Source organism: Marmota flaviventris, chromosome 12 (assembly GCF_047511675.1).
Source record: "Marmota flaviventris isolate mMarFla1 chromosome 12, mMarFla1.hap1, whole genome shotgun sequence".
Taxonomy (NCBI): Eukaryota; Metazoa; Chordata; class Mammalia; order Rodentia; family Sciuridae; genus Marmota; species Marmota flaviventris.
The window spans coordinates 54,686,336-54,709,150 of record NC_092509.1 but is presented as its reverse complement, the minus strand read 5'-3'; the positions used below and the strand labels follow the sequence as shown (position 1 = coordinate 54,709,150).

Here is a 22,815-nt window from a genome sequence, read left to right as displayed (position 1 = left end):
AATATCAGTAAGAGACTTGGAGGAAATTAGAGAAATTTTGACCCACAAGCTAGAGCTATTTTCTACTAGACTATGCTGCCACCTAACTGAGAAGGTTAAAACACCCAGATTTATTGCATCAGCACTACAAGAGTGAGCAGGCACCAAGGAATCCTTGGTTATCTTTTTAACACCATACTCTGCTTTCATTCAAAAGCAACAAAGTTTTAAACATATTTATGATTCTTCATCTCTTTGTCACTTCAAGAAGCTCTAATAATGATTAAAAAAAAAAACAAACATCCCCCCCAAACAACAGAAAATACAATAATTACATGTGCAAGCAAATGGGCAGTCCACATGTTTAAGAAACTTCAGTTACTAGATGTGATCTTTGTTCCTCTGCCATAATCATGCCAATCCCAGAATGTGGTCTCTTCCATCAACCAATGCTAGCTTTCAGTTCCTTCATACACACACACACACACACACACACACACACACACCCCCTGTGTTCTGATTTCGGTCTGCTAGGACATTGTTTGAGTTGGTCCAGTGCTGGATTTGGTGCAAGAAGGGCTTGAGGTCTAAGCTCACCTTCTTAGCTCCCCTTACAATCCAGGGGTATCCACTTGGGCTCCCACAGCTTCCAGCAGTTAGGGTGAGTTCCAAGGTGGTACTGATTTGTCTGAGCATCAAATCCACATCGTTGACCACAAAAGTCAGGCCTGCTGTGTTGAATGGCTAAGCCACTTGGCATGGTGTGACCTATCTAGTCTTTCGTTTGGAGCACTAACTAGTAAGAAGCATCTCAAAAGGGAATAAGGAAGCCTTGAATGTTGCTTTCTTCCAATGATCTTTACTCAGATAAGCTGGTTTTCCTTAATCACAATGATAAAATTCTCTACTGATATCCATAGATGTATGGACATCCAGAGTATATCACATGTAGGCTGTACTAAAAATGGGAAGACTTTAGCTCATTTTCCTCAAAGAAAATTTTTGGTGTTTGTCACCAGTTAGGATTGCTATATTAAGCAAGGACATCTTACCAACAGGTAAATCTATTGTCCACATTCTAAGATTAAGATAGGGGACAGCAGTGAAAAACAGAGAGGTTTCTTTACCCACATATCTTCATGAAAATGGTTTATCTCAAAGAGAAACTTAGTGAATTTTTGTTGTTGATAGACCCACTGAAGGAAAAATATCAGGCTTCGAAAAGTGGTAGAGATGTAGTAGATGATTAAAACTATATGACATTCTAGAAAACGGCAAATGCAGTAAAAAGATCAATGGTTTCCAGGAGTTAGGAGAGATGGAGGAAGGTACTAGGGATTTTAGGGCAATGAAACTACTTTGTGTGATGCCACAGTGATACAGAATCTGATACACACCAACTCTGTAAGATACATATAATTATACATGTGCCCAAACCTACAGAATGTCCAAGAAAGAGTGAACTCCAACAGAAAAGTATTACAGACTCATAAATCTAACCCTCAAAAATGTCAACTATAGATTTTAGTTAATATTAATGTATTAATATCAGCTTATCAATAATAACAATTGTACCATGTTAATGCAAGATGTTAACAGGGGAAATTGGAGAGCAGGAGAAAGGGCACATGGGAACATCCTGTAGTTTTCATTTTTTTTTCTATAAACCTAAAAATTGCCTTGAATGTTGCTTTCTGTTCCAATGACCTTTACTCAGATAAGAAATAATAAAGTGGTAAAGAGATTTTGAGGACGAATCTGTAGACCAGGACTCAGAAGCCCTGGGTCCAGCCTGCCTCTGCCCTGAACATCAGTTGTGTGGCAGTACACCTATCACATCAGTGCTCTGAGCCTCTCATCTCTCGTCTGGAACAAGTAAGAATAATAGCTGTTTGACCTCACAGGGCTGACCATCATAATCACCAAATAAAGCAAAAGAGGCATAAAAGCACTTTGTAAACAGTAACATACTACATAAGTTTAGTTTATGATTATTTCTAAAAACACAATGTCATTTCATTGTTATAAAATGGTCTGGCAGGAACAAATGTATTCTCTAATGGAAAGGCAGGTAGTAGACAAAATAATGACATTGAGCCTACCCAAAGCATTTCCACTGGAGGGATCCACACCTGAGAACAGAAAATTATTACAGACTCATAAATCTAACCCTCAAAAAATGTGTCCCCCATATTCTGAAAGCCACAGGACTGTACTTTCACGTACCATCTTTCCTTCCCCAACCTAGGTTTAGAACTGGACCACTATTTTCACCCATTCACATTGAATCATAGTATTATTCATAAAAATATCCCTGTAATACTAATAAAGATTCATTTTCAGTAATTTGTGGATATATTTTTCCAGGAAGGACAGAGACTGTATGAGATCCATACAGAAGGCAAAACTCATAGGTCATTAAATATTCCACCATCCAGTTATAGGAAAACACTTCATCAATGTTTTATTTAGATTTTTAAAAAACACACTTAGCATAGTAATTATTTTGCCAAGCATGGAAGATGTAATAATGAAGTAACCCCAACAATAATTTTTTAAAATCATTTTATGACAAGTTGTTTTCACGGCTGTTTGTCAGGCCTGGCACGTGGCCATGGCAGGAGACTTCATGGGCAATGCTGAGCAAGATGTAGCCACATTGTCACCCACTCTTCAGAGGCTGTTACTTACACTACATGATGACAGCTGTGAAAAGTCTCAAAGGTGATAAGTCTGGCAGACGAATGCACAAGGACACGGGTCCTAGAAGTCTGAGTAAATAAGTGAATTGAATTTGGACATGCTATTATAAAGCTCTCGTGACATTTGCTCATGGAGTATTTTGCTTCCTGGTGTTCCTGGGAGTTGGCACTCAAGGGAAAACGATACAATGGCTTTACTGGGTTTCATCTCCATGCATCCACTGCCCTAGCTGCACAGTGATTTTTATCAATCAAAAAGATGTAGGCATCAAAAAATAGTGCCAGTGTGACCCATCCAAGCTAAGCGCCCTTGCAATCTATACAGCAGACCTGACTTCAGCCCCTGCTGTTTCCCCACCCCCCTCTCTCTTATTGGCCTATCTCTAGACTCCTGCACATACTGTCTCTTTCAAAAGCAAAGAATGTGGTTTTGCTGGATCTTATTAATCCAGTCCACTCCAAAGCAAATTTTCATCCTCTCCTTGGATCTCCTGGCATCTGTGAATGCATTTTCCCCTCTGAAAGAATTGTAAAAAGACTCAGGTTGTAGCTCCGTGGTAGAGCACTTGCCTCCCACGTGTGAGGCACTGGGTTCAATCCTCAGCACCACATAAAAATAAAATAAAGGTATTATGTCCATCTAAAACTAAAAAAAAAAGAATTATACAGACTCAATTTTGTACTGTGTCTCTCCCTGCTCCGTAAGCTCATTCTGCAGGGCATGATACTTTGTGGATCTTAGATTTTCCCCTAACCAGGGCAAGAAGATGTGTAACAGTTGATATAAATTCCTGAAAGAACTGTGATCAAAATATTCCCCTCTTATTTATGTTTACAAAGTTTCCTCCTTTCTAGGAGTAAAATACAATAGGTTCCCCTCCCCCAATGGCTGGTCTCCAGTAGTAAAGTTTCTCCTGGCTATTGAGACAGCCTTTACACCTTGTTTTGTTAGATCTTATCTCACCAGCTCACATTGACCTAATCTGGCCCCATGGAATCTCAGGGATGACAGACACAGCAGGAAAGGGAATTAAATTATGTATAATATACAGAGTTTTCATTCTAGAATTCTAATGAGTATACCAGAGCCCCACCCCCCACAGTCATCCTTCTTACTTTCTAAATTAATCCTATGACCTTAAAGACTCAGAGCAAAGTCTCCACTGCAAAAGACCAGTGACAGGAAATGATGACATGTCACAGCTCCAGGATAATTCTAGCACTGGTCTGTCGCCTACAGATACCAGTGAACAAGGCAGTGGTTCTGACAGACTGTACTCTCCATGGTGAAGCAGCCTCTTGGAAGGTCAGAGGAGGTGATTGCCCAAGCCCTTGAGGAATACTCAGGTTAGTACTGGCTGCCTCCTCTCTTTCCAGAATCTTCCTGTTTGTGTCTTCTTGAGGCTAAGTGGAATTCACACCTGTATTTGCCAGTCATTCATTATATTACTCGCCCCCCCCAACCAGTGACAAGTGTTGATGTTGATTAATTGATTTGTTTTGTATTATAGCACCCTGTCTGCTGTGTTTATTTAATAAATATTTGCTGGCTTGACCCAGAGTTAAATCCTAATATGCTTAGATTATCCCCCAGATCTTCTGTAAGTTCTGAATCCTGAAAAGAGGCAGTTTGAACTAAGAGAATCAAGAAATTTGCCTCCTCTGTGCTTCTATGGGAGTGTCTCTGGAGAGAGGTCTGGCACTGTTCTAACCTGGAAAGCAGGTAGAGTGTGACCTGGAGTCTGAGACACATTAGGTTGCTTAAAAGTGTTAAATTTCCAGGTGTGCCCGTAAGTTTCAGGGTCACTGAAGATAGAAATGAAAACCAGGAGCCATCTACCTGAGGAAAGTTTTCCTGCTTTAGGTCTTAACTCATCTGAAAATCTTCAAACTGCTGACCAGAAAGGCAACATCCAGGGCATCTGGGCTCCCCTCTTCTGCACAGCTCACCTGCCCCTGAGAAGGCGCCCAGTGTCAGCACCAGGATCTGGGGGAGCCTGTGCTGAAGGAGGGGGGCCTCTGAAATGGGGAGGGTGGGGTCCCACTCTTGGACAGTTAAAGAAACCAAATCCCTCCTACTGCCAAGCCAGGGCACCTGGGAGCTTTGTGCTTTCCCTCATCACTCAGCCCCTGAGTACAGCTTTCCAGGTTTCCCTGGCCTTCCCCAGTCCCTCTTCCTCCTCATTCCACATCAAAGCCCAGGCTCCCTTCAGTTCAGTTTCTTTTAGAGCTCCTTCATTCCCCAAGGTGGTATTTAGGTGATTAGTCTGTTTTTCTCAGCAGTGCCCAAAACAAACGGCCTCCCTTCCAGCTCTGGCCTCAAGCTTAGAATAAACAGATCAATCAACCCTGGGGGATAAGCAACAACCCCATGAAAACCCACAGACAATGGGCCCTCTGGGCCTGTCAGACAAGAAAAATGTAAGGGATATTGGGTCCCTTAATATTGCTATTTGTTAGCTAGAATTTTAGAATCTCCACCGAGGGCAGGGACCTTAGCTCAACTCTTTGTTATACTGATAAGAAAATTAAGGGCTAGCTTTTAAGATCTTTTAATACAGAATTGAATGCAGCATGCCCATTTCCTAAGCAGGTTTCTAGATTTATTTTCCTCTTGCCAAACAGTAAAACACAAAACAACACGGCAGCAAAATTCCAGTCAGGGAGTACAGAAAATCCAAATCAACCCTGAAATGTTGGAATCGTATATCACAGCTGTGTAACAGATCCAATATGCACTCCTGACGAGGGCATCCATCACCAGGCCGCAGGGAGCCCTCCACTGCCCTGGACAGCCTGGGCACCGGGTCTCTTAAAGGAAACGCACCAGGAAGCAAGTGAAATGCAGATCACCTCGTTTCCTTGAAAGTGAGAGTGGGGTCCTAGTTCGGGTCTGTCAAAAACCCCTTGGAAATCATACTTTTCTTTATACTTAATGTTATATCAAATGCAGCAATGATGTCAAATCGGTATAAAGAAACCAGCCATCCAAGCCGATCAATATGTGTCTGGATATTTTAAAGCTTGGGGGCAAAGGCAAGGGGAACCCATGAATATTTACTTTATCAGCACAAGGATAGGAAACAGTTTGAAACGATTTTTAAAGCATGTTCTATCAGAGGGAAAAATAATAAAAAAGTCTAATGAGAGTTGGAAATTGTGAAACTGAATTTTCATCTTGGGAAAATAGGTAGGAGAATTTTTCTATGGAGCCAAAATTAGTCTCGTTTGGGGGATAATCTTCCTAAATAATAAGAAGCCGGGGAGCAAAACTGTTACTCGTCTCAGCAATTTTCCTCACAGCACAACAGTACTAGCTTAATGACAGGAAGCAGGATGGGGTCCACTTAGGTGACACCATGATATTGTCTACAGTCATGTTCTGAGTACTTATTTTGATTAGTATTCTGTTTGTACTTGTGGAATCATATACATTATAATGGGGATTTATTTCTATTGTGGTAAAACAGACATGAAGCTATCCATTTTAACTAGTTTTAATTGTACAGTTCAGTACTAAGTACATTTACATTCTGCGTGACCATCACCACCACCCATTTCTAAAACATGGCCATCATCTAAGACAGAAGCTCTGTTCCCATTAAACAATACCTTTAATGGGGATTTTAGCCAAATAATTCAGGTACCTAATGGCATTTACAATTATGTATTGTTACATGCTATAGAAATAGAAAATGAAAAGAACAAGACATTGCTTCCACTTTAAAGAAAGGGTGGGAGAATATAAGGCAATGGATAAGTCAAGGGCATTCTACAGGGGTACACTGGCACCCAAAGCAAGAGATTTAGGGACCCAAAGCTCGGAACTAGTCATCTTGACTGCAGCTTACAGCACAGGTAGCAAAGCAGAAACCCAAGAGTCTTGTCACTCAACCTGACACAGCATTAAGCCTTCTGGGCCTCATTTATCCATTCGTACTTCTATAACAAACACATATTCAGTTGCTTCTGGGCACTAGCTCGGCTCTGTGCTATGCCTAAGATCTTAAGAATAAGAGCTATCACTAGTCCCTCTCCCTGACCTGAAAGAAGGGGTTTAACCCAGTCAGGAAAAGGCCATGTCAAGTTGAGAACTGAATAAAGAGCTGGGGGTGTAGCTCAATGCTAAAGTGCTTACCTAGCATGCACAAGGCCCAGGATTCAATGCCTAGCACCACACACAAAAAAAATAAATATATATATAAATAAATAAATAATAAAGGAAGGAAGAAAGAGGGGGAGGAAAAGGAAGAGTAGAAGTTAACCTGGAGGAAGTAGGTGGGGAGGGAATATCTTAAGGCAGAAAGAGCGGCAAGACAAAAGACAGAGACAGACTCCATGTGAGTGTGATCCTGTGTTAGAAACTCCCTGTGGGAGAAATGAAAGGTCAACCAACGTGAATTGTCCTGTAAAGAGAGGTGAAAGAACAGGCTGGGGAAGATGACAGTGGCCAAATCAGGATCGTTCTTAGACCTGTTAGGATTCGTCCCCCATTTGATCAGGAACCCAGGAATTACAATCTTAGCAGAGGCTGCATGGCTCATACTATTATATGTCTGTTGAATTTTGAGATGTTTTTCCAAAATAAGTTTTTGGTGGTACAAACACTTTCCGTAAGATCTGTGATATGCACATTTGTCTAAAGAGGAGCCTGCTCCTCAGTACAGACCTTTTGGCTGTGGAGTGGGTGGTGGTCATAGCTAACAGTCACCAGTATTTCTGGTTTCCTGCCCTTTCTGGACACACAGAAAACATGGTTTCACAACTGCCTGTGCAGTTGGGCAGAGCCATGCAACTTGACCTAGCTATGGCTGTGACAGTTTATGAATCTTGTCACTTTGGGTCTGAAGTGCTTAAAAGCCAACAGGTCACTCTTCAGTCCTCCATTCCTTCCTTAGTGCACCCTGAAGTCTCCTGCTGATATGGGAGAAGATGGGGGACAGTAGATCCAACCAGCTTGGAGACAAGGAAGGCAACTTCCCTGGAGAGTCACAGATCCTCAGGAGACCTGGCATACAGGTGAAGCCACGGACTTTGGTGTAACTTAACCTGACTTATCTCAACAGATGCAGGAGGGGAGGGATGCAATGTAAATCCATTTTATCTTGACTCTGTTCTCCTACAAATTCTATTATAGCAATGCGTGAATTATTATTGCTATGTGGCAGCTGGGAGGATGGAAAGAGCAGTGAGCCAGGTCCTGAAAGAACTCGGTTCTAGTCCTGCCTCTGCAGCCCCTCAGCCACATGAATGTGGGCAAATTGCACAATCTCTCCAAGATCCACTTTCTTCTATTAAAAGGGGGAAACAACACTTGCTACCCCTACTGACTTCCAGAGTTGGTATAAAGTTTACACTAAAAAGGGAAAATACATGTGAAAATGTTAGGCGAGGTACTACTCATATGATCATTTTCCAACAACCACTAATGACAGTGTCCTAGGGGAGAAAGGGAGGAAGGAATTAGAATTTTTTTAATCTCCCTTTCTTCTAAAAAAAGAAGGCAAAAGATTTCTGCATTTATGTAGATTAAAAAAATCTCATTTTGTTGCTTGAATCATTTCAGGTTCTTTGAAAGCTCATGTGAAAGTTGATTAGCACATGCAGACTCAAATAATTTCCCCAGAGAGCAAAACAAATTAAAATATATTTTTTAACTCCAACAAGCTGACACGGGCCATCAGTTGCATCCTTGGTACAAGTTCCATCATGTAGCTTTAATCAGAAGCTGGGTGTCTTAAGCTGTATTTACCTGGCGGGAAGGGAGGTAGCAGAAACAACAGGCCAGGCACAGGTTAATCAGGATCCTCCAAACCGAGGGCCCACTATTTCCAACAGCCATCTCCAAGCTGCAGGTAGAGCCTGCTTTACAGTCAGGCTCCTGATAGGCGGACTGAATCGTCAGCCCACACTTCCCTAGGTGGCCCTTGGGAATAAGGTATAATAACATCACCCTAATCCAGTTTGGCTGATTCTGGATTGGGGGTGATTTCCAAATATAGCAGGCAAACTAACTACCCCAAAGAGCAGCCTGAAATATGTTTAATAGGAAGAGACAGATAACACAAGGGTGACCTAAGCTTCAGCAATGGCTTTATTAAGCACACACCCACACAGGCACTGCCTTGAGAACCGCCCTCCAGACCCAGTGTGGGCTGCCCTCCCACAATGCAGACATATCAGCCATTGCCCCACAGGTGACATGTGCTCTTGCTGAGCTGAAGTCAGGACTGTGGAGACTGGAACATCCAACAGGAAAGCTAAGGTGGTGGGAACGACTCCCAACCACAGCGAAGCCAGTCTAGCTCCTCTCTCCCACTTTTGCTTTTTATGGATGTCTGTGTGCTTTACTACCCTACTTCTTGTGTCCTTCTTCAGCTGCATGCTGGTATTTAGACAGACTCTCAATAGAAATTCCTGAGGCACAGATGGAACTGGGGAGAGAGGGAGGTGTAGTGTGGAAAGCACAGAGCCAAGTGTCAAACAACTGAAGTTTTAATGCCTGCTCTGATACTCACAGGCTATGCATGACACCGGGAGAGTGCTTTGTAAATTGCAAGTGGCTGGGGGAAAATGAGTGGTTCATTTGCAGCTGCTCTGCAGGCCACCTTTCCACAGAGCCAGCCCAGCGTGGCTTCCCACACATCACAGCAGCTCCTGCAGACATCCTCCTTCCCGTGAGCTCTTCTACCAGCACCCTGGGTTGGGCTGCTACCTGCAGGCGCCATATGCAGACTACACTGCACACGTGCCTACCACTTCCTTCCCCCAGAAAGAGAAGCCTCCAAGTTCAAAAGAAAACAATTCCTGAGCTATCTTCCACAACAGATCCCTACCCTGTTTTCACAGTTAGAGTAAATGAAAGATCAGCGTTATTCAGATTAAAGCCTGGAAAACATAACATCATTTCCTAGCTACATGACCGTGAGCTCTATTCCTTTAAAATATTATTAGGAGGCTTAAGTGAGCAAATATATGTAAAGTGCTTAGAAGTACACCATGAATGTTATTAATCAATGTTATTAGCAATATAAGAGTACTTAATAGGTTTGATCTCTGGCACTGAATTAAAAAAAAAGAATACTTAAAGATTAATGGTGAAAGGCTTCAAAATCCTCCCACCTTTCACTAATATTGGTTAGAAAACCTATGAACCCAAGATATACCTTCAAGAACAAAATTTACAATTAGTACAATTAGCATACAGAGTTCTCTGGAGAAACAGAACTAATAGGATGTACATAAACAGAGAGAAAGAGATTTATCATAAGGAATTGGCTCATGTGATCTTGGAGACTGGCTACTCCCAAGATCTGCAGATGGCAAGCTGGAGACCCAAGAAAGCTGATGGTGTAGTTTTAGTCCAAGTCCAAAGAACTGAGAACCAGGAGAACTGGTGCTATAGTTCCAGTCTGAAGACATAGGAGGAGATGACCTTTCAATGTAGGTCCAAAAGCAGGCGGGGGGGGGGGGGGGGAACTAATCCTGCCAGGCAGAAGAGTTCCCTTTTACTCCTGAGAGAGGTCAGCCTTTTGTTTTGCTCAGATCTTTGACTGACTGGTTAATGCCCACCCACATTAGGCAGAGCAGTCTGCTCACAGACACACTTAGAACTAGGTCCAACCAAATATCTAAGCATCCTCAAGCTGGCACAAAATTTAGCATCACAGTGTCATTGACAGCATTATGAGCATCAATAACCCTCAGTGTCCCAGGCATTCCTGATGCACATTAATACTTTTGTCCCTCAACTCCACTCCCTGCATGCACATCAGCCACAATGTTCTAGAACACCGGAGCACATTTGCTAGCATACCCTGACTGTCCATTAAGGGTGAGGACCACAATCTCAGGGAAATGGCTCTCAGGCAAATGGTTTGCTTTTATTTTGCTTTTATTTTAAGGGCTCTAAATTGTGTCACTTGGTCCCTTTGCCTTCTTTCACTGTCTACTGAGAAGTTCACAACCAAACTTGTGGGCCACTTCTAGCCAGAATTACATCCCTAATATTATGTATCCCACAGACTACTACCCAAGCCTAGTCTTCCATTAACCTTCTTTTCCTCACTTTCCTCACTTCATCATTCATTTTTTCTTTCTTTTTTTTTTTGTATCAGTGAATGAACTCAGGGGCACTCGACCACTGAGCCGCATCTCCAGGCATATTTTGTATTTTATTTCGAGACAGGGTCTCACTGAGTTGCTTAGCGCCTCACTGTTGCCGAGGCCGGCTTTGAACTTGCTATCCTCCTGCCTCAGCCTCCCAAGATGATGGGATTACAGGCATGTATCACCATGCCTGGCTCATCATTCTTAAAAGACACCTGAAGTGCTTCTTTTTTTTTTTTTTTTTTGATTGAATCCAGGGTGCTCAACCACTGAGCCACATCCCTAGTCCTTTTTTAATTTTTTTTTATTTTATTTTGAAACAGGGTCTTCTCACTAAGCTGCTTAGGACCTTGTAAGTTGCTGAGAATGGCTTTGAACTTGGAATCCTCCTGCCTCAGCCTCCCGAGCCACTGGGATTACAGGTATGAGCCACCATACTCTGAAATTTACTTTTTAATGAGGCAGGTTATTTATGTAAATAAGACATTTGAGCACATATTCTCATTATGTTTGTCACCTTCCCATTACTATAGCAAAATACCTGAGATGATCAACTTAAAAAGAGGAAAGGTTTATTTTGGCTCATAGTTTTGGAAGTTTTAGTCTATGATCACTTGGTCCCATTGCTTTGGACCTGTGGAAAGGCAGTACATCATGGTGAGAGCATGGTGAAAGAAGATACACAACTCATGGTAGCCAGAATACAGGCTTTCTCCCCTCCTTCCCCAGAATTCCAGTAACATGGTGATAAGTGTTTTTCTGCAGCCATCCTCAAAATCTCCCTTTGCCAGGAAGGCTCATTTAAATGGACTAGGGGGAAATTCCCACTTAATGAGCTTGAAGGTGGATTCTAAATAACAGTAACAACTGAGATGGACAGTTGTGAAGTAGAAAATGGTCTCAAGAGTTAAAAGCCAACATCCAAGTTGGACTGAAAGATTAACCAGTTGGATTCCTGGAAGACTTTAAGATAACAATTTCCTTCCAAGGAATGGGGAAGGAAATGGAATTAGGAGGAGAAATAATGTTTCTCGTTTAAAAAAAAAGAAAAAAATCCAAAGCAGATAGGACAAAAGGATAGCTTTTGTTAAACTCTGGCAGCAGGTTTGTTGATTACATCATCCTCTCTGCATTTCTGCATATTTGAAATATTTGTAATCTGATAAATATATTTACTTAAAGAATTCTGGTCTCCAACAAGATATTAGAGAACACAACCTTTAAACTGAACTTGAGTGGATATTAGGGGCTTATCACTCAGGACAAGGGATCTCTGGGCCCATTCATTAGCCGAGGAGCCGAGGAACAGAGTGGAACACTAATTTATTTACCAGATCACAATTCCTCCTTGCTGAAATGGATTTAAGTGTTTTCACAGAGCTTCTGGCATCCTATCCCCTCTTTGTCATGGTCCCGCATATGAGACAGTTTTGTTTACAACTAGGAAATGCTGCCAATCTCTTCAAAGACAACTGTACCCAGAAAAAGTGCATTACCTCATCTGACAAACTAATGGGGATGATCAGGAATCTTAAGAGTGCCGCCAAAAGTTAATTGACACTAATTTGAATAGTTACCAGGGTTACAGATAATAATACCCCGCACAGAGTTTCAAGAGTTTCAAAAATGTCTTTATACATTTGCTCTTGCATTGTTCTCAGACGACCCTTGTGAAAGAGGGAGGTGAAGACAATGTCATATCTGGGATCATCTCTAATCATTTCACAATCCATTCATCCTGTCAAGTAATAGAAACATATCGTGTACTAGTCAGACAAGATTAAGGGCCAGGTGCTGGGGGGATGCTAACAGGATCAAGCACATTTCCTGGCCTTAAGGAGCTCTCCACCCCAAGTAGTAACACAACAAATTCAGAAATAAATAAAACACAAGGCAGGCTGTGCTACAGGCATACAGCGATGAAGGACAATCTACCTGGAGGAAGGGGCTGTATCCAGTTGGACAAATTATGACATTTGAATAATGTATAAGGTCTACAAATATATAGATGAAATGGGGGGGAGAGTTCAAATAAATAAAAGGCCTGGAAAGTGAAGCCATTGAGTTTACTCTTTATTTAGAAGGCGATGATACATTTCACAGACACACTATAATATCTACCACACTTTTTTCTACATTTTAAAAACAGGTGCCTTGAGGTATAATTCATATGCTGTACAATTCATCCACTTGAAGTGTACAAATCTATGATTTTTAGATTTCCGGGTTGTGCAAACATCCTTGATTTTAGAACACTTTCATCTTCCCCTACAAGAAACTCCACACCCATCTGTTGTCACTTCTCACCTCAGCCCCTGACAATACTAATCCACCTACTGTCTCTATAGATAGGTCCATTGCAGACCATTCATATTAATGAAATCATACGTGGTCCACTGTTTCTGGCTCCTTTCACTTACCATAATGCTTTATGAATAAACAATACTTCATTCCTTCTTATTGCCAAATAATGGATTTGGATAATACCACACTTTGTTTGCCCATTGGTAGACTTAGGGGTGTTTCCCCTTCGGGCTATTATGAATACTATTGCTATAAACATTCATGCACAAGTTTTTGTGTGAACGTATTTTTCTCATTTCTCTTGGGTAAGTACCACGGTATAGGATTGCTGGATCCTGTGATAACCCTCCTTAAGTTTTTGAGGAAATGCCAGGCTCTTCCCACAGCAGCTGCATGATTTTACATTCCCACCAGCAGTGTATGAGCATTCAATTTCTTCACATCCTTTCCAACACTTCATTGTTGTTGTTTTATTCTTCCCATCCTAGAATATATGGGTGGTATCTTGTAGTGGTTTTGATTTGCATTTCCTTGCTGGTAATGAGGTTGAGCACCTTTCCACGTATATATAGGTCATTTATATATCTCTTTGGAGAAATGTCTATTCAAATATTTTACTCATTTTTTAAATTGGGTTGTTTTCTTAGTATTGAATTGTAAGAGTTATTTATATATCTTGGATTCAGGCTTCCTGATGGATATACATTTTGCAAAAAAAATTTCTTCCATTCTGTGGGGTTTTCTTTCACTTCTTGATAGTATCATTTGCAGCAAAAGAGCTTTCAATTTTGATACAATCCAATTTATATATTTTATTTAACTAATAAATAAAATTGTACATATTAATAGGGTCCCATGTAATGTTTCAATACATGTATATATTGTGTAATATTTAAATCAGATAAAACATATCTACCTCTTTAAATATTTATCAGTTCTTTATAGTGAAAACACTCAAAATCCTTTCTTCTAGCTTTTTGAAATGTACAGGATGTAACTGTTTCCTAGAATCATCCTACTGTGCAACAGCACAGGAGAAAGTCTTTGCTCTCAACAGTGACTTAGTACTCATTGCTTCGCTTTTTCCCATTTCCCTGCCATGATTTCCCCCAGCTTCCTCGGCCTATTTTTTCTTTTGTCCCTTGTACATTTGATTTTCCTATATACTTTTGTCAGTAGACTCTTGATTTTTTTCTCTTTACATGAACATAATTTTGTAATATTGGTTTTTAAGAAGAGACTAGAAATAGAATTCAGTTTTTTCTCTGACTTAGTGGTGATTTTTGAAATTGATAGTTTAAAATGTTTCATGTCTAGTTTCTGGTTCTGTTCCTTTCTCCTCCTCTCTGCCCAAACTTCTGTAAGGAGACACCATAGAACATTCTTATTTTGGTGTAACCACTGGGCCTGAACCGGTTGGCACAAGGGAGCTACCCCTGCACTGGGATCCTAGCAATAATGTAACTAAACATAAAACAATTGAGAACCACATAAATACAACCCACAAAAGAAATCTAAATGTATCCCTAGCAGTTCTGCTTAACAGGACATCAGAAGTACCTACAACTTCCCTGACATCATCAAGCAAGAGCGTTAGTGTGAGGGGGGCAAAGTAAGATATAAAAACCAGGGCAGTTGACGGGCTCACCTTGAAACCCTGGAGGAAAGCATATGGCCATGTGACCTGCACATCTAAGAAGCGGTCTAATGCAAGTGAGAGCCCTGAAGCTTAAACTTCATCAGCTCAATAGTAAATCCACACTGGGCACGTTTTAAGAGAGAAGAGAGTAAGGGGAGAAGCACACAGATGTCTGTATTTAAGGAACTGAAAGGATAAATAAAACTAACAGAAAAGAAACAAGGCAGGTGGGAGAAATAGAAAGTCTGGTGGTCCGTTTTCAGAATATAGTAGTCAGCCTTAATTGGATCCCATTGTAGCCATTTTAAGTATAGCCCTTCCCTTGCCCACCCTAATTTTAAAATTAGCCAGTGGCACAGATTGAACCCCTGAATCTTCCAATTAAGGCGAAGGGCAGCACTATGCAATTTCTAAGGGCTTCACATATATCATTTGATTTAAGGCTGTTGTAACTCTATGAAAGAATGCCAAAGAGAAAAAAGAAAAATACTTCCAGAGTAGTAATAGAGTCAATAGTATCAGATGTGATTGTTTAAAAAAAAAAATGATGAGGACTCACAGAATAGCCTAGGAATTAGTGTTTAGTTAAGTAACCAGAAAGCTGTTGGTCCCATTGGACAGAGCAGTTTCAGAACAGTGTAAGGAATTTACAACGAATTGTAAAAGATGAAGGTATGAGCTAGTAGTGAGGCAGTGGATATGGCAAGTAATCGATTTTGTTTTCAAAAAGTTGGGTAGTGATGAAGATGTCATACAAGAAGAGGCTCAAGGGATCAGGTGATGCCTGATTCTTATGTGGACTTTGGCTTGTCTGGGAACTAATGAAGACTCACATTCGACAAATCCCCAGAGAAAGCAAGAAGAATCCAGAACTAAAGACAAGAAAGTATATTTCTTCTTTAGAGTCAGAGGAGAAAAGTATTTTGAAGGACTTAAGACCCATATCTAAAATGGTACCAGTCCCAATTTATGTAATTGGTGAAACATAACCTCCTGATTTCCCAGTTAAAGGAAATCCATAGAAATTTTGTCATTAAGTATTGAGCTATTCTCTGGTCTTACTTAGCAACTAGACTGCTCAGAGAAGAGAGGGGGTATAACTTGGACATCTATGGGCCACCATGCTTAGGACCATCTGCACTTTACTCTTACGAAAGAATGAGACTGAAATCCCATCAGATGTGTTTGTTCTTCCTTTCTTCAGAAGCCTGTGCAAAGTATGTACTGCTCTCTCCCCCAGTATGTGACTGGTTTATTCTGCCTTAGTGTAAGGGGAGCTTCTACTCTGCTGTCTCCCCACCATCCTGCTCCCTCCACCCCCCAGACCCCCCCCACCCCCCCCAACTCCCCAGGATCCTCATTTGAAGTAGGAAAGACTGCAGAATTGGAAAACTTTCCCACAGAGTCATTAACTTGAGAAGCATCCATTTGCTCTATGGTGGAGCATCCACCTGTGTGTCTTCACAGTCTCACGCTTTCTCCCCCCTTCACATGGCATCACACAGCTGAAAAGAATGTCATTTCATGGTACAAGAGCAAGGAATAATTCTGCATGCCTCAGGACTTGCTGAAGGAGGCAGAATGGTCCAGCACAGCTCAAGTGCCCCTATGTCTGTTTTATCAAAGCCTGCTCTAAAAGAGAAGTTTCTTCCAGTTATGATTTTTTTGGGGGAAGACTCCGTGCTTCCTTCACAATACCTTTAGTTAATAGAAGATACTATAATTATTCAATATGCTTTGGGTATGCAAATAAGAATCATCCATATGCAAATAATTCAAATTAATTCTGCTAAGATTTGTGTAAATAAATCACGTAAATTGATGCACTGAGTTCAATGTCAGGGCTGAAAAGGACCTTCAAGAAAATGTAGTTTAATGGTTTCTTTTTACAAATAAGAAAATTCAGTAAATTTATACTAGATTTTTCTGATTACGACTGATAACACCACACTGACAGAATCCTGTTGCTATGATTACACACCAACAGACAGGACTCTGTGAAGTAACAAATGTATTGATGTCATAAGCTAAGCATAAATCCAAGAACTATGCCGGAAACAGTTAACTCAAGATGTACTTATGTAAGTCATGAAAACACAGCAACCCAAATTCTTCATTTTTATAAACTTAATAAAATGGGAGAGTTTATTGACATTGTCATTCCACTTGATTAAAACATCCAAAAGCACTTGCAGAGGACAACGGAAATGGGACAGAGGAACTAAAATAAAAGTGAACACAGAGGACACAGGAAAAATCCCAACTGGGGTGATTCTACTTGGTATCTTAAAGCGGTAAGAATTCAGTTTTCACACATCTCAATAACCATGGAATGACCTGAAGGTTGCAATCTTGACATTTATTGGTAAATAATCAGACACAGGAAGGCAGAGGGCTTGACCGGGGATTGCTTTGAGATCTGATTCGGCTTTGTGGTTCACCCACAGGCTGTTAAGCTTTGAACCAAATCCATTTAAGCAGTAAACATTTGAAATGATAACAGCAATATAACATTTCCCCCCTCCTGAAGGGCTCTTTGATACAGGCTTCAGAGAACAAAGCCCAGGTGACATATGAAAAAGTTCCTACAAGTAAGATACAGGGCAAGTGACACGGCACCCTAAGGCCTTCAGCCCAAGTCCGGGAACTCCGTAGGATTCAATACCCAGAACACAACCAGGCAAGACAGCCAGCGTTGGGCCAGGCAGCCACCATATTATTGCATTGCTTGGCTGTCCATTTATATAAACACACAGCTAAAGAGAATCCAGGAATATCTCCAAAGGAGAAAGCCCTGCTTTTGTCTGACAAAGCTGCTCTGACCCCCAAAGGAACGCACAATAGGAAATGAAAGTTGGACAGAAAATCAATTCCAACAGGAAACAGGATGATCCCTGCTCAAGCTCAATTCCAAGATATATCACTGTAATAACCCAGAGCAGCACAGCCAGGAGCCCCGGCCTCGACGCCCGCACACTGCAGGAAGCAGGAGAAGGGAGTGGTCCAGAGGAACCACAGAGAGGATCCACATTGTAACCACTGTGGTTCACTGTCGCTTTAGTGAGATTTAAATTCATCTGTGCTGCTACTAATGAAAGGTTGATGGCTGTGTGTTAAGAGGAACTTGCACAGAATGGTTAGGGGTAGAAATACTGAGTGACTTACGTCTGAAATCTTAATAAACCAAACTTGCACTGAGCAAATCAACAGATTGCAATTCTCCCCTAAAAGACTGATACCTTCAGAGGCTCCACTCAACAAACAGTTACTGAGTTCCTCATGCATGAGAAATAGGAAGATATGAATAAACCCACTTGCTCTTCCAGCCATATCAGAATTTCAGTTGGGCAGCAGAACACTGTATTTTCAGCAAAACTATGAACAGTCTCCAGAAGCCTTCACAGGAGTACATTTTGGAACACCCTCCTGATTCCCTGCTGGGACAGGGGGACCCAAGTTCAGGAAGCCAAAGTAGATGTTTCCAGGAGCTATTCCTCTGACTCAGACTCTTCTCACAATCTCTGCCTCACTCTTCTAGCCAATTAAAAACAGGACAAATGCAGACCATTGTCACAAGAATTACTAAAGTGCAGGGAAGAAAAAGAGAATGTTGTCAAATGGTGACTATGACTTATTTAAGAAAGGACAACGGCCTGGTAAGTTACTCAAGATGGTGAATCATGCTGAAATTATTTACATTAAATTAAATTTTCTTTCCCAGTAGATATAGAGAGATGATGAAAAGAATTCTGGGTATACAATCTCCAGATCCAGTCCTATCCAATATTTGCTGGGCAACTTTGAGCACACCACTTAATTTCTCTGTGCCTCAGTTTCCTTTTATGACATGAGGATACCTGCTCAACTCCTCCTCAGGACTGTTGTCAAGACTAAAAGAGAGGATTATTTGTATAAAAAGTGTTCTGAAAATTCTAAAATGTTCATAAATATTAATTTTTATTACAACCTTTCTAATAATGATTTTCTTATATAGGGTTAATTTATTTTGCTTAAGAAAATATCATCTGATGACAGAAAGTCACTTGGGTAAAGAAAAGCCAGCATGGGATCAGAATTTGGAACCCATCAAGTGGGTGATCCAAAGTGGAAAAAAATAAACCCAAAATTGAGTATGAATGAAAAGTGAAGGCCATTCATCAAATCAGGCCTGCTGGGAAAGATTTTATTTTTTAGGCTAGATTCTGGGCAGGCCAATAGGTCTAAAGGTAACTGAGGCTGGCCCTGCTGCAATAATAATAAGGAAAACAATGTGGCCTTCAAACCGAGCTCTGGGATTGAGGGTTTAGCTAAAAGGCAGGCAGGAGGCAGGGAGCTGGGTAGGAACACAAACAGGTTTAGTAATCAGTCCAAAATCACAGTTGTGAAAACCACATAAAATGCCATCTGGCCTCCTGGATCGTGTGGAACATTAAGCAGAGGCAGCCTTCCAATACACATGTTCTCGTCTCTCGGAGAACAGCTCTTCTCATTACCCAATCAACTGTGAAAGAGTTACCAGATCCCGGTCCAGTTTTTCCACCCTTGCCAGAATTGTTCTGAATGCTGGTGGAAGCAGCTCGTGGATCACCGGCTGCTTCTCACCCCTGGATGCTTTCTGGATTCTGAAAACTAGTCAAGGACAAGTGGGGGTCCCTTCTGCTTCCCAAAGACTGTCTGCTAAGGACCATTTCCATTTCCCTTATGCTTTAAAGGTGTTTATATGCATAGCGAACAATATTCTATTCTGAGAACTAATTTGTGTATATGTGTGTGATAAAATATATATAAACATGAAATTTGCCAATTTAATCACTTTTGAGTATATAGTTAGTATTTGAGTATATATTCATAACATTATGCAATCGTCACCAAAACCCATATCAGAACTTTTTAACTTCCCAAACTGAAAATCTGTACCCTTTAAACAACAAACCCTCTTTCTCCCTCTTCCCAGCCCCTGATAACATCTATTCTATTTTTCTCTCTCTACAAATATGCCTATCATCTGAGTGGAATCAGACAACATTTGTCTTTTTTGTGACTGGCTTATTTTATTTAACAAAAGGTCTTCAAGGGTCCCCCTTGCTACAGCATGTGTCAGAATTTCATTCCTTTTTAACACTGAATAATATTCCATTGTATGAATGTCGCATGTTGTTTATCCATGCATCCATCCAGTGGATTCTAAAAACTAGCTTTCATAAAGTACAAGCTTACTCACAGGGAATGAAAATAAATTTTGCCTATCCATTGGAACATCATTCACAGAGGAAATCTGTCACCAAGGTGTCCCACCTCCTAGTCACTAATCTGTGAGCTTGGGAAGGACAGGAACCATGTCATTTGACACTGTTCACATTCCCATCTACCACCAAGGTGCCACAACAGGGAAGGCACTTGGCAAATGTTTGAAAAGGAAGCAGTGAACCTTCAGGACACCTTTTTCTCCCTAAAGGAAGAGCCTAGTACTTTTCTCTATATCAAACAATTTTCTAGGAAAATCATAGACGCTCAGAGGCCATTTCCTCCTAAGGGAGACTTTTTTTAAAATTGTGAGTCTGATTTTTGAAGGCAAAGTTTTATCTAATCAGCCAACCAAAACTGTGTGGCAGCCAAAAGAATAATGGACACAGAGTCAAAGACAAGGATTTAAAATGCGTCTCTATCTCTTACCTGTGTGTGTGTATGTGTGTGTGTCCTTAGTTAAATCACTTTACCCCTCTGAATTTCAATTTCATCATCTGTAAAATTGAAAGAAAAAGACTTGCCCTCACAGAGTTATTATGAGAATCAAATAAAACCTCCCAAACAGAAAATGTATATAGCGAGGTTCATGCAATTCAGATTGGTGTAGGTTGATTCAACTTACTTCAGCATTAAAATACAAAAAGAAGACATACACTGCTCCTGAGTTTGCTATCTAAGAAGCCAAAACATAAATAAAATCACTTTCAGGTTACACACAAAATAACCATAAAATCATGTCACACTGAGATAAGGCCATAAAAATAATCTTTGATGAGTTTTGATTGAGCTCTTTGGGAAACTGATGGGCAGTTAGCCGAGGGGATGGAATTCTAGGCAAGAGACAAAGTTAATAAAGAGGATGAAATGCAAACCAGTAGCTGAGCAGAGAAAAAAGTTAGGTTGACTTTGCCAAGCAAGGGTTTGGTTCCTGACCTAACTTTATGAGTAGCCCATCAAGACTTGTGAGAGCAGATTGCCCTTCAGTACGAAATCTGCTGGAACTAACCTTGAAGCACAGCATGCAGCCTGAGACCAGTTTCCAGATGTGGCCCAACTGCTCCTTTGTGTGAGCCCTTATCATCCCCACTCATTCCTACCCTCTGAGTGTCTCTGCCTGCCTCTGGTTTTACAAATGGCTCTGTCCTGTAATTGTTGAGATTGGAAACTTGTTAATAAAGGGTTTCAACCACCACGATGGTTCTTCAATACTGACCCTGAGAGAAGAGAAATTCAGTGAACCTGGATGTTAGTTAGACACTGGCTCCTAGATGGGAAACACCATAGATAACACCATTGTCCCCCTTGTTCTCTGGCTTTGGGTTTTATCATCTATTAAATGGAAAGAATAAGAATTGCCCTCAGAGGGTTATTATGAGCATCCAATGAAATCTCCCAAGCTGAAAATTAACAGTGGGTTTCACCCAATTTAGTTTACTTACCCCAGTTCTATTTACTTACTTCAGCATACAAATACAAAAAGAAGACATGCACTGCTCATGAACGGAAAAAAATCACCACACATCAAAACTTCCAGGACCCTAAAATTTGTTCCCCAAAAGAAAGTTCCTATCAGCAAATAGAGCCCAATTCAATGAATGAACACAAGTATCTTAGGCTGGAAGACATCCAAACACTGAAGGCTCATTAGACACTTACCTTGGGATCAACATTGTGTTAGATGTGGGGGGTTTAAGTATGAATAACAGAGAGTCAGAGAAGTCTTCACTTAAGTTCAACTCTGAATCAGAGCTGCTTTCAAGAAACCCAGATTCTGCAAACAGTTCCACACTCATTCAGGTCTCTTCACACCTCCAAAGCCATTGAGCAAACCGGCACAAGGCACTCCCAGGAGGAAGTCCAAAACAAGTTTCTCAAACAAATCTAGTTCAAATAAAACTAGATAAAAGAATTTTTCTAATTATACTTAAAAGATATGTTTCTTTCAAACAGTTCAAGTCCCTGAAAAGTAATGTTTCCAAGAACAGGACTTAAATAAACATTAACTAGAATCATCTCTCATATCCAAACTGTCTCTAGAGTCCACTCTTACATCACCTCCTACATGGTCCACCGTGCAACCAAAGACATCTACATCTTTCCAAAACCCACTGAAAACACTACTTGATGTGAAATCATATGAGGCCTCAGGGGAGGGGATTATGATTTCATTTTACCATTTCAAGAGACCTGGATTCATGTATAGAATTCTCCACGTCTTCCTTAAGTTTGATCATAGCCATTTATCACTGATCAGTTTAACCTCATGACTTTGGGGATGTGCCTACATCACAAAAATGACCCGCTGATTCAAGCAGTTGACCGATTCAGTTTTGTTAAAGATCAGTTAAGAAGCTGACTGAATTGACCACTTGTTGAACTGAAGTTTCTAATTAATTCTGTTACAATGTTAAACCAATGGTGTGTGTAACATTCCCCTAGAATGTAGGAAGTTGTATCTAATATTGGGAAAGGGATCATTTCTCTCCACCCCCAAATCAAGGTTGGTTTGTTTGTTTTACCATGTCTGTATTTCAGTATTTATGTCTTAATTGGTGTGACGCTCTGCTTTGGGCTCTAACTCTCTCTGCAGTGTTTCTCCATGAGTTGAAGGAGACAAAGATACACTTATGAAAATATTCAAGCAGCAAAAGCTGCAGTCTCCACTCAAGCTGCCCTCCTTCCGAACATTTCCATCAAGAACTGGTCTCAACCCCTTCTTCACCTCCACCTCCAGCGATTCTCTTCTCCCTATTCCCAGTATTAGTAGACCCAAAAGAGAGATTCAGTCATTTAGATGAAAAAGCAAACGCCTGCTATTCAGTTTTTATGTTGATG

At 40.8% G+C, this 22,815-nt stretch overlaps 1 long non-coding RNA gene across 4 annotated transcripts in view; it reads left to right on the top strand.

Annotated features, from left to right (window-relative positions):
- Window positions 1-3,937: 3,937 nt before the first annotated feature.
- LOC114087195 (uncharacterized) overlaps window positions 3,938-22,815 on the top strand; it is an 82,484-nt gene continuing 63,606 nt past the window's right edge. For all 4 annotated transcript variants that reach the window (XR_011703957.1, XR_003581756.2, XR_011703956.1 and 1 more), the window contains exons 1-3: window positions 3,938-4,028; window positions 7,580-7,700; window positions 11,114-11,212. This is a non-coding gene — a long non-coding RNA (uncharacterized lncRNA). The remainder of the gene's footprint in view (window positions 4,029-7,579; window positions 7,701-11,113; window positions 11,213-22,815) is intronic.